The sequence below is a fragment of the Pristiophorus japonicus genome, chromosome 4 (genome assembly GCF_044704955.1).
Source record: "Pristiophorus japonicus isolate sPriJap1 chromosome 4, sPriJap1.hap1, whole genome shotgun sequence".
In the NCBI taxonomy this organism is placed as follows: domain Eukaryota; kingdom Metazoa; phylum Chordata; class Chondrichthyes; family Pristiophoridae; genus Pristiophorus; species Pristiophorus japonicus.
The window spans coordinates 189,818,091-189,830,489 of NC_091980.1; the positions used below are offsets into that span (position 1 = coordinate 189,818,091).

The 12,399-nt window shown below is 43.8% G+C and overlaps 1 protein-coding gene across 4 annotated transcripts in view; it reads left to right on the forward strand.

The window, feature by feature from the left end:
* The window catches only part of LOC139262274 (alpha-(1,6)-fucosyltransferase), a 1,093,864-nt gene that overhangs the window by 170,449 nt on the left and 911,016 nt on the right, over positions 1-12,399 (forward strand). For 3 of the 4 annotated variants that reach the window (XM_070877420.1, XM_070877419.1, XM_070877418.1), the window contains exon 2: positions 522-574. The exons of the other annotated variant lie outside the window; for it this stretch is intronic. The gene's annotated coding sequence lies outside the window, so the exon portion shown is untranslated. The remainder of the gene's footprint in view (positions 1-521; positions 575-12,399) is intronic. 4 annotated transcript variants of the gene reach the window in all.

Here is a 12,399-nt window from a genome sequence, read left to right on the forward strand (position 1 = left end):
ATATTTGCATTTTTACTGGTATCTCTATCATTACCTGTTGCTGTCTTTTGTGCTTTAACACTGTTAGTTAGAAGTAGCATGGGAACAGATGGCTTGTTTGGTGCTGATTCCTGTTGTGATAGCACGGATGTTTGGCTGTGGGTTGTATTACGCTCTCTGTTCTCAAAGATTCCTGCATTTCTGTAACAGAGCGAAGAATTATTGCTCGAGAAATGGGGAAAAAATGAGTTGGGGCACAATATAGACATAAATTATTCAAGCAATTTGCCTCAGGATAAGAATGAATTCATTTCCTGTGGGAGACTGTTAGAAATGAGTTCCTGCATCGGCACTGTGATGAACTGGTGTTTTTATAGAAAATCTAAAGATGGGTTTGTTCATTGTAACAACACTTCGAGCCAGTAAAAATCTGTAGTAAATTAACTTATTTTCATTCGCCTTGCAGAAAGAGTTTTTTTGATCAAAGAACTGTATAATAAGAGGGATTTATTTACATGCCAATTCCTTCATTTCTTTTTTAGGATTATTGATTTTAGACGAAGATTCCTTTGTCAGGCCATCGTACTGATAACAGGTACCTCCACTTATTTATCTGTTAAGCTTAATGTATCTCTTCAGTTGGAAGATCAAAAAAACTTTTTTTTTAAAGAATGCATTAACTGAAAGATTTTCTGTACGATCAAACTTTGCTGGATACCGTTGTTTGAAATCACTATCTAAAAGGTGGCCAGAATGTTTTTTTAAAGAAGATTGTTTTATGATTGTGCAAAAATTGCATGGATTTCTGGACCAGTAATGTTCCAACTGTGCTTATGTTATTGCACTCTGTGGGCTGAATAGTTATGCATGATTAATACAAAAACACTTTCACGTGGTATATTATATTGCCAGCTGTGGAGTTTAAGTATTGTCGAAATAGAATTGATAATACAAATGCAAAAAGTATGAAGAGATGACTGTGGTAATCCCATAATGCAAGTAAGTGTGTGCTACCAGTTAATATTTTTGAATGCATATTTTAATAGCACTGATGTAGAATATAAATTGGCTTTAGTGCCCATTGGTTTTTGTTGTAATGTGGTGAACTTGTACAATTTATAACTCCAAATCATATTTATCTCATCATTATACTTCCACTTAAAAAAAAATCTCTTCTTTTGTAGTTACTTGTGCTACTTATCCACATCCAGCTTGGAATGCAGAGATTGAGAGCAGAGATATCTCTCTGGATTGAGAAGGCAAGAGGGTTGCCTAAGGACCCCCAATGTTTTGAATTGTTCCATATGATCATGTCGCATTTTGAGAATTTATTCCACTTCGCTCCCTCTGACACCCTATCAGGATTTGCAAATTGCTGCATCCATCTTACATAGAAAATAGTTTTTAAAAAAACATAGAAAATAGGTGCAGGAGTAGGCCATTCGGCCGTTCGAGCCTGCACCACCATTCAATAAGATCATGGCTGATCATTCACCTCAGGACACCTTTTCTGCTTTCTCTCCATACCCCTTGATTCCTTTAGCCGTAAGGGCCATATCTAACTCCCTCTTGAATATATCCAATGAACTGGCATCAACAACTCTCTGTGGTAGGGAATTCCACAGGTTAACAACTCTCTGAGTGAAGAAGTTTCTCCTCGTCTCAGTCCTAAATGGCTTACCCCTTATCCTTAGACTGTGACCCCTGGTTCTGGACTTCCCCAACATCGGGAACATTCTTCCTGCATCTAACCTGTCCAGTTCCGTCAGAATTTTATATGTTTCTATGAGATCCCCTCTCATCCTTCTAAACTCCAGTGAATAAAGGCCCAGTCGAATCAGTCTCTCCTCATATGTCAGTCCAGCCATCCCGGGAATCAGTCTGGTGAATATTCGCTGCACTCACTAAATAGCAAGAACGTCCTTCCTCAGATTAGGAGACCAAAACTAACACAGTATTCCAGGTGAGGCCTCACCAAGGCCCTGTACAACTGCAATAAGACTTCCCTGCTCCTATACTCAAAACCCCTAGCTATGAAGGCCAACATACCATTTGCCTTCTTCACCGCCTGCTGTACCTGCATGCCAACTTTCAATGTCTGATGTACCATGACACCCAGGTCTCGTTGCATCTCCCCTTTTCCGAATCTGCCGCCATTCAGATAATATTCTGCCTTTGTGTTTTTGCCCCCAAAATGGATAACCTCACATTTATCCACATTATACTGCATCTACCATGCATTTGCCCACTCACATAACCTGTCCAAGTCACACTGCAGCCTTTTAGCGTCCTCCTCCACAGCTCACATCACCATCCAGTTTAGTGTCATCTGCAAACTTGGAGATATTACACTCAATTTCTTCATCCAAATCATTAATGTATATTGTAAATAGCTGGGGTCCCAGCACTGAGCCCTGATGCACCCCACTAGTCACTGCCTGCCATTCTGAAAAGGACCCGTTTATCCCGACTCTCTGCTTCCTGTCTGCCAACCAGTGCTCTATCCTGGACCTCAGAAAAGCTTTTGCCGTTCCTTTCTATCTTTTTAAATTCTGCCTTGGCAAAATGCCCAGTACCCTGCAGCATTCCTAGGCTACAAATGTATTAGTTGGGCTCTTGAACTTCAAGTGTCTGATTTCGGTCAAGGGTTACAGTGCTACTACAGTGTCAGCTGTGGCTCAGTAGGTAGCACTCTTGCCTCTGAGTCAGAAGATTGTGGGGACAAGTCCTACTCCAGGCTCATGGGCACATAAATCTAGTCCGACACTCCAGTGCAGTTCTGAGGGAACGCTGCACTGCCAGAGGTGTCGTCTTTTGGATGCAACGTTAATCTAAGGTCCCGTCTGCTCTCTCAGGTGGACATAAAAGATCCCATGGCACTATTCAAAGATGTGGTGTATTTGGATTTCCAGAAGGCAATCGATAAGGTGCCACATACAAGGTTACTGCACAAGATAAAATTTCACGGGGTTGGGGGTAATATATTAGCATGGATAGAGGATTGGCTAACGAACAGAAAACAGATTCGGGATCAATGGGTCATTTTCCAGTTGACAAACAATAACTAGTGGGGTGCCGCAAGGATCGGTGCTGGGTCCTCAACTATTTACAATCTAAATTAATGCCTTGGATGAAGGGACTGAGTGTGCTGTAGCCAAATTTGCTGATGATACAAAGATGGATGGGAAAGCAAATTGTGAGGAGGACACAAAAAAATCTGCAAAGGGATATAGACAGGCTAAGTGAATGGGCAAAAATTTGGCAGGTGAAGTATAATGTGGTCTACTCCTGCTCATTTTTCTTATGTTCTTAGGTAAGAGCTTGGGAGTTATCCCCAGTGTCCTGGCCAATATCTATCCCTCAATCAACATAACAAAAACAGTTTATCTGGTTATCATCATCTTAGGTGATCCCACGCCAAAAAGGGATGAGTTCAATGAGTTCACAGGTGTTTCAATGAAGTACCTAATATTCCAGGTCCTGAACTGCATGTTGAAGGGTGGAAGATGCCTGTGCATGAATTTTTTTATCATGTGGTGGCCGTTTGCACACCAGTCATCACACTGGCTTGACAGAGCTTGCTCTTGATCCAGTGGCAAGGATTAACCAAGTCGACTGGAGACCAGCTCTACTGCACGGACCTAGTGCGCACACACATCACAGTGTGGGCTGGCCCGTGCTGCCCCTGGGCCCCGAACTCACACCTCTTCTGGGCGCCGATTTCATCGCTCTGCAATCTCTCGCCGCATGAAGGGAGACACAAATAACCTTCCAGAAATACTAGGGGTCCGAGGGTCTAGTGAGAAAGAGGAACTGAAGGATATCCTTATAAAGCGGGAAATTGAGTTAGGGAAATTGATGGTATTGAAGGCCGATAAATCCCCAGGGCCTGATAGTCTGCATCCCAGCGTACTTAAGGAAGTGGCCATAGAAATAGTGGATGCATTGGTGATCATTTTCCAACAGTGTATCGACTCTGGATCAGTTCCTATGGACTGGAAGGTAGTTAATGTAACACCACTTTTTAAAAAAGGAGGGAGAGAGAAAACAGGTAATTATAGACCGGTTAGCCTGACATCAGTAGTGGGGAAAATGTTGGAATCAATTTCTAAAGATGAAATAGCAGCGCATCTGGAAAGCAGTGACAGGATCAGTCCAAGTCAGCATGGATTTATGAAAGGGAAATCATGCTTGACAAATCTTCTAGAATTTTTTGAGGATGTAACTAGTAGAGTGGACAAGGGAGAACCAGTGGATGTGGTGTATTTGGACTTTCAAAAGGCTTTTGACAAGGTCTCACACAAGAGATTGGTGTGCAAAATCAAAGCACATGGTATTGGGGGTAATGTACTGACGTGGATAGAGAACTGGTTGGCAGACAGGAAGCAGAGAGTCGGGATAAACGAGTCCTTTTCAGAATGGCAGGCAGTAACTAGTGGAGTGGCGCAGGGCTCAGTGCTGGGACCCCAGCTCTTTACAATATACATTAATGATTTAGATGAAGGAATTGAGTGTAATATCTCCAAGTTTGCAGATGACATTAAACTGGGTGGCGGTGTGAGCTGTGAGGAGGATGCTCAGAGGCTGCAGGGTGACTTGGACAGGTTAGGTGAGTGGGCAAATGCATGGCAGATGCAGTATAATGTGGATAAATGTGAGGTTATCCACTTTGGGGGCAAAAACACAAAGGCAGAATATTATTTGAATGGCAGCAGATTAGGAAAACGGGAGGTGCAACGAGACCTTGGTGTTATGGTTGATCAGTCATTGAAAGTTGGCATGCAGGTACAGCAGGCAGGGAAGAAGGCAAATGGTATGCTGGCCTTCATAGCTAGGGGATTTGAGGAGAGGAGCAGGGAGGTTTTACTGCAGTTGTACAAGGCCTTGGTGAGGCTTCACCTGGAATATTGTGTTCAGTTTTGGTCTCCTAATCTGAGGAAGGACGTTCTTGTTATTGAGGGAGTGCAGCGAAGGTTCACCAGACTGATTTCCGGGATGGTGGGACTGGATGAGGAGAGACTGGATCAACTGGGCCTTTATACACTGGAGTTTAGAAGGATGAGAGGGGATCTCATAGTCACTTACAAAATTCTGACGGGACTGGACAGGTTAGATGCGGGAAGAATGTTCCCGATGATGGGGAAGTCCAGAACCAGGGGACACTGTCATGTATCTCACACCACTGTATATAACTGTATCTTACCATGCTATACATGAATGTAACTAGATATGACCTGTAATCACAAGCATACTGTTTACAATATACATAGATGACCTGGAAGAGGGGACAGAGTGTAGTGTAACAAAATTTGCAGATGACACAAAGATTAGTGGGAAAGCGGGTTGTGTCGAGGACACAGAGAGGCTGCAAAGAGATTTAGATAGGTTAAGCGAATGGGCTAAGGTTTGGCAGATGGAATACAATGTCGGAAAATGTGAGGTCATCCACCTTGGGGAAAAAAAAACAGTAAAAGGGAATATTATTTGAATGGGGAGAAATTACAACATGCTGCGGTGCAGAGGGACCTGGGGGTTCTTGTGCATGAATCCCAAAAAGTTAGTTTGCAGGTGCAGCAGGTAATCAGGAAGACAAATGGAATGTTGGCCTTCATTGCGAGATGAATGGTCCAGAACTTAAAGAAGGGTAACTTTGAAGGTATGAGGCGTGAATTGGCTAGGATAGATTGGCGAATGATACTTAGGGGGTTGACTGTGGATGGGCAATGGCAGACATTTAGAGACCGCATGGATGAAGTACAACAATTGTACATTCCTGTCTGGCGTAAAAATAAAAAGGGGAAGGTGGATCAACCGTGGCTATCTAGGGAAATCAGGGATAGTATTAAAGCCAAGGAAGTGGCATACAAATTGGCCAGAAATAGCAGCGAACCTGGGGACTGGGAGAAATTTAGAACTCAGCAGAGGAGGACAAAGGGTTTGATTAGGACAGGGAAAATGGAGTACGAGAAGAAGCTTGCAGGGAACATTAAGGCGGATTGCAAAAGTTTCTATAGGTATGTAAAGAGAAAAAGGTTGGTGAAGACAAACGTAGGTCCCCTGCAGTCAGAATCAGGGGAAGTCATAACGGGGAACAAAGAAATGGCGGATCAATTGAACAAGTACTTTGGTTCGGTATTCACTAAGGAGGATACAAACAACCTTCCGGATATAAAAGGGGTCAGAGGGTCTAGTAAGGAAGAGGAACTGAGGGAAATCTTTATTAGTCGGGAAATTGTGTTGGGGAAATTGATGGGATTGAAGGCCGATAAATCCCCAGGGCCTGATGGACTGCATCCCAGAGTACTTAAGGAGGTGGCCTTGGAAATAGCGGATGCATTGACAGTCATTTTCCAACATTCCATTGACTCTGGATCAGTTCCTATGGAGTGGAGGGTAGCCAATGTAACCCCACTTTTTAAAAAAGGAGGGAGAGAGAAAACAGGGAATTATAGACCGGTCAGCCTGACCTCAGTAGTGGGTAAAGTGATGGAATCAATTATTAAGGATGTCATAGCAGTGCATCTGGAAAATGGTGACATGATAGGTCCAAGTCAGCATGGATTTGTGAAAGGGAAATCATGCTTGACAAATCTTCTGGAATTTTTTGAGGATGTTTCCAGTAAAGTGGACAAGGGAGAACCAGTTGATGTGGTATATTTGGACTTTCAGAAGGCTTTCGACAAGGTCCCACACAAGAGATTAATGTGCAAAGTTAAAGCACATGGGATTGGGGGTAGTGTGCTGACGTGGATTGAGAACTGGTTGTCAGACAGGAAGCAAAGAGTAGGAGTAAACGGGTACTTTTCAGAATGGCAGGCAGTGACTAGTGGAGTGCCGCAAGGTTCTGTGCTGGGGCCCCAGCTGTTTACATTGTACATTAATGATTTAGACGAGGGGATTAAATGCAGTATCTCCAAATTTGCGGATGATACTAAGTTGGGTGGCAGTGTGAGCTGCGAGGAGGATGCTATTAGGCTGCAGAGTGACTTGGATAGGTTAGGTGAGTGGGCAAATGCATGGCAGATGAAGTATAATGTGGATAAATGTGAGGTTATCCACTTTGGTGGTAAAAACAGAGAGACAGACTATTATCTGAATGGTGACAGATTAGGAAAAGGGAAGGTGCAACGAGACCTGGGTGTCATGGTACATCAGTCATTGAAGGTTGGCATGCAGGTACAGCAGGCGGTTAAGAAAGCAAATGGCATGTTGGCCTTCATAGCGAGGGGATTTGAATACAGGGGCAGGGAGGTGTTGCTACAGTTGTACAGGGCCTTGGTGAGGCCACACCTGGAGTATTGTGTACAGTTTTGGTCTCCTAACTTGAGGAAGGACATTCTTGCTATTGAGGGAGTGCAGCGAAGGTTCACCAGACTGATTCCCGGGATGGCGGGACTGACCTATCAAGAAAGATTGGATCAATTGGGATTGTATTCACTGGAGTTCAGAAGAATGAGAGGGGACCTCATAGAAACGTTTAAAATTCTGACGGGTTTAGACAGGTTAGATGCAGAAAGAATGTTCCCAATGTTGGGGAAGTCCAGAACCAGGGGTCACAGTCTGAGGATAAGGGGTAAGCCATTTAGGACCGAGATGAGGAGAAACTTCTTCACCCAGAGAGTGGTGAACCTGTGGAATTCTCTACCACAGAAAGTAGTTGAGGCCAATTCACTAAATATATTCAAAAGGGAGTTAGATGAAGTCCTTACTACTCGGGGGATCAAGGGTTATGGCGAGAAAGCAGGAAGGGGGTACTGAAGTTTCATGTTCAGCCATGAACTCATTGAATGGCGGTGCAGGCTAGAAGGGCTGAATGGCCTGCTCCTGCACCTATTTTCTATGTTTCTATGTTTCTATGAATGGAGTACAAAAGCAGGGAGGTCCTGCTGCAACTGTACAGGGTATTGGTGAGGCCGCACCTGGAGTACTGCATGCAGTTTTGGTCACCTCACTTCAGGAAGGGTATACTAGCTTTGGAGTGGGTACAGAGACGATTCACGAGGCTGATTCCGGAGATGAGGGGGTTACCTTATGATAATAGATTGAGTAGACTGGGTCTTTACTTGTTGGAGTTCAGAAGGATGAGGGGTGATCTTATAGAAACATTTAAAATAATGAAAGGGATAGACAAGATAGAGGCAGAGAGGTTGTTTCCACTGGTCGGGGAGACTAGAACTAGGGAGCACAGCCTCAAAATACGGGGGAGCCAATTTAAAACCGAGTTGAGAAGGAATTTCTTCTCCCAGAGGGTTGTGAATCTGTGGAATTCTCTGCCCAAGGAAGCAGTTGAGGCTAGCTCATTAATGTATTCAAATCACAGATAGATAGATTTTTAACCAATAAGGGAATTAAGGGTTATAGGGAGCGGGCGGTTAAGTGGAGCTGAGTCCACGGCCAGATCAGCCATGATCTTGTTGAATGGCGGAGCAGGCTCGAGGGGCTAGATGGCCTACTCCTGTTCCGAATTCTTATGTTCTTATGTACTTTACCACCAGGGGTGCACTTGCAGGAGACACTGCACACCTGTCCCACACAGGTATATAAAGGCAGGTCTCAGGCAAGTGAGGCATTCCAGAGCTGTGAAATAAAGGTGCAGGTCCTGAGTGACCTTGACTTCAGCATTTGCCTCGTGTAAGTCTGTACTGCAGGGTCAGGATTTTACAGACACAGTCTTCGGATAAGGGATAGGCCATTTAGGACTGAGATGAGGAGAAACTTCTTCACTCAGAGAGTTGTTAACCTGTGGAATTCCCTACCGCAGAGAGTTGTTGATGCCAGTTCATTGGATTTCTTCAAGAGGGAGTTAGATATGGCCCTTATGGCTAAAGGGATCAAGGTGTATGGAGAGAAAGCAGAAAAGGGGTACTGAGGGAATGATCAGCCATGATCTTATTGAATGATGGTGCAGGCTCGAAGGGCTGAATGGCCTACTCCTGCACCTATTTTCTATGTTTCTATGAAATGTGTTTTTCATGCTACAGACACATTTCAGGTGTTTATCACATTGCTGTTTGTGGGAGTTGCTCTGCGCAAATTGGCTGCAGCATTTCCCACATTACAGCCAATGAAGTATTTCAAAAGTACTTCATTGGCTGTAAAGCGCTTTGAGATGTCGTGAAAGGTGCAATACAAATGCAAGTCTTTCTTTCTTTACCATGGTTGAAAAGAATCGGAGATAAGGCTATGGAAGTCCTGCAGTTATTAAGATGTCGAGCTTGAGTTTTATGTCTGTAGATTACAGGAGGAAAGTAAAATTGATGCTCTGGGAAAAAATTAATTAGAGCAGGAGACAGTGAAGCAATTCTTGATTTCTTCACAGTGAGAATACATAGTAAAGGAAAGCTATGTGTGACAACTCATATAGGTCTTTGGAGCAACATAAAATGAATTCAGAGAAGCCATAACCTTAATAGTAATGATAAAATAGCGACAAGAAAGGTTTAGTAGAGAAACAGAAGTTCAGAACGAGAGTTGAGTTAGAGATTCACAAAACACGCTTTTTTACTTGCATCTGTCCAGGAAGTGTGAGGAAGATATTAGCGATGTCCCAGCTATGGGAGCAGTATTCAAGTTTTGGAGGCATGTTACAATGCTAAGATATGTGATGTAGCAAATTATGTGAAATCCAGGATACAGGGAATAATGTGTTCAGTGAGGTGAATTTGAATAGATGTGTCCTGGTGATGATATCAATGGTAGAAAGCTTAGTTTGGACAGCACAGAAATGTCAGCGGAATCCTTGCAGTTTCATTTTCAGTAATTATCTCCTTCCCCGTCGCTGTTTTTATAATGTTTTATGTCCCAAAATGATTTTTCGAAACACAAAGTTGACTTAGTCAGGGTGCTGAGAACACTGGAGTGTCCCAGATCTGTGGGTTGGTAACTTGCTGTAAAGGTTTGGAGGGTTTGATGTGGGCTAATTGTCGCTGATCTGTTTAAAGGACCAGGCTGAATACTATTTTCCCATTCTGTATGGTATTTCCTATCCTGGACACTGAAGTTTATTTATTGGGGAAACTGCAGGACTAATGAATTTCTGCAGAATTGAGATTATTAATGACTTGAGATACATTGGATCGCTGGTATAATACCATAGCAGTATTAAGCTTTCTCACCACTGTGGAGCATTTCGGGATGATGTTTTCTTCCATCAACTAAGTTAACTGAAAGAACATAGGAACTGAGGTGGGCCATTCAACCCTCACGCCTGATCTACCATTCTGTTAAAACATGACTGACCTGCATCTCAAATCTCTTTACCCGCCTTGATTCCATATACTTAATACCCTCACCTAACTAAAATCTATCCATCTCAATTTTAAATATTTGCAAGTCTGAACAGTTTTTTTGAGGAGAGTTCCAGTGGTACAAACCTCCGAGATCTCTGCGCTCCTCTAATTCTGGCCTCTTGCGTGTCCCCGATTTTCATTGCTGCACCATTGACAACCATTGACATCTGCCGAGGCCCTAAATTCTGGAATTCCATTCCTAAACCTCTCCACCTCGCTCTCCTCCTTTAAGACACTCCTTAAAACTTACCTGTCATCTTCCCTAATAACTCCTTACGTGGCTCGGTGTCAATTATTGTCTGAAAGTGCTCCAGTGAAGTATCTTGGGATGTTTTACTACACTGTAGGTGTGATATAAATGCAAGTTGTTAATTTCCACTCGCTGCGTCTCATTCCGGCCTGTGTTCAAAATGGGATAAATAGATGAGTTAAGTACAAAAACTTGGAAGGTCTAATGTTGAGCACCACTCATCCAGGCCCCCAATGTAAGCGCAAAGACATCTCCGATGAACTGGGTGGGAGCCGTGCCGGCCTTCTACACGTGTCCTGCTGACGCTTTACATAGAAACAGAGAAAATAGGTGCAGGAGTAGGCCATTCAGCCCTTCGAGCCTGCACCACCATTCAATATGATCATGGCTGATCATGCAACTTCAGTACCCCATTCCTGCTTTCTCTCCTTACCCCTTGATCCCTTTGGCCGTAACGGCCACATCTAACTCTCTTTTGAATATATCTAATGAACTGGCCTCAACAACTTTCTGTGGTAGAAAATTCCACAGCTTAACAATTCTCTGAGTGAAGAAGTTTCTCTTCATCTCGGTCCTAAATGGCTTACCACTTATCCTTAGACTGTGGCCCCTGGTTCTGGACTTCTCTAACATAGGGAACATTCTTCCTGAATCTAACCTGTCCAATCCCATCAGAATTTTATATGTTTCTATGAGGCCCCCTCTCATTCTTCTAAATTCCAGTGACTATAAGCCTAGTCGATCCAGTCTTTCTTCATATGTCAGTCCTGCCATCCTGGGAATCAGTCTGGTGAACCTTCGCTGCACTCCCTCAATAGCAAGAATGTCCTTCCTCAGATTAGGAGAACAAAACTGGACACACTATTCAAGGTGTGGCCTCACCAAGGCCCTGTACAACTGCAGTAAGACCTCCCTGCTCCTAAACTCAAATCCTCTCGCTACGAAGGCCAACATGCCATTTGCCTTCTTCACCGCCTGCTGTACCTGCATGCCAACTTTCAATGACTGATGTATCATGACACCCAGGTCTGGTTTCACCTCCCCTTTTCCTAATCTGTCACCATTCAGATAATATTCTGCCTTCCTGCTTTTGCCACCAAAGTGGATAACCTCACATTTATCCACATTATACTGCATCTGCAATGCATTTGCCCATTCACCTAACTTGTCCAAGTCACCCTGCAGCCTCTTAGCATCCTCCTCACAGCTCACACTACCACCCAGCCGAGTGTCATCTGCAAACTTGAAGATATTACATTCTATTCCTTCATCCAAATCATTAATTTATATTCTAAATAGCTGGGGTCCCAGTACTGAACCTGGCGGTACACCACTAGTCACTGCCTGCCATTCTGAAAAGGACCCGTTTATTCCTACTCTTTGCTTCCTGTCTGCCAATCATTTCTCTATCCACGTAAACACATTTTGGATATTGTTGGGGGAGATGACTTACCAGGGGAAGGCACCAGCAGCCAGGTTCATGGTACCATGGGTGGCTCTGCTGCACAGAAGGGTGGGAAAAAGAGTGGGAGAGCTATAGTGATAGGGGACTCTATTGTAAGGGGAATAGATAGGAGTTTCTGCGGCCGCAACTGAGACTCCAGGATGGTATGTTGCCTCCCTGGTGCAAGGGTCAAGGATGTCTCGGAGCGGCTGCAGAGCATTCTGGAGAGGGAGGGTGAACAGCCAGTTGTCGTGGTACATGTAGGTACCAACGATATAGGTAAGAAGCGGGAAGAGGTTCTAGAAGCTGAATTTAGGGAGCTAAATTAAAAAGTAGGACCTCAAAGGTAGTAATCTCTGGATTGCTACCAGTGCCACGTGCTAATCAGAATAGAGGGAGCAGTATAGTTAGAATAAATACGTGGCTTGAGCAGTGAG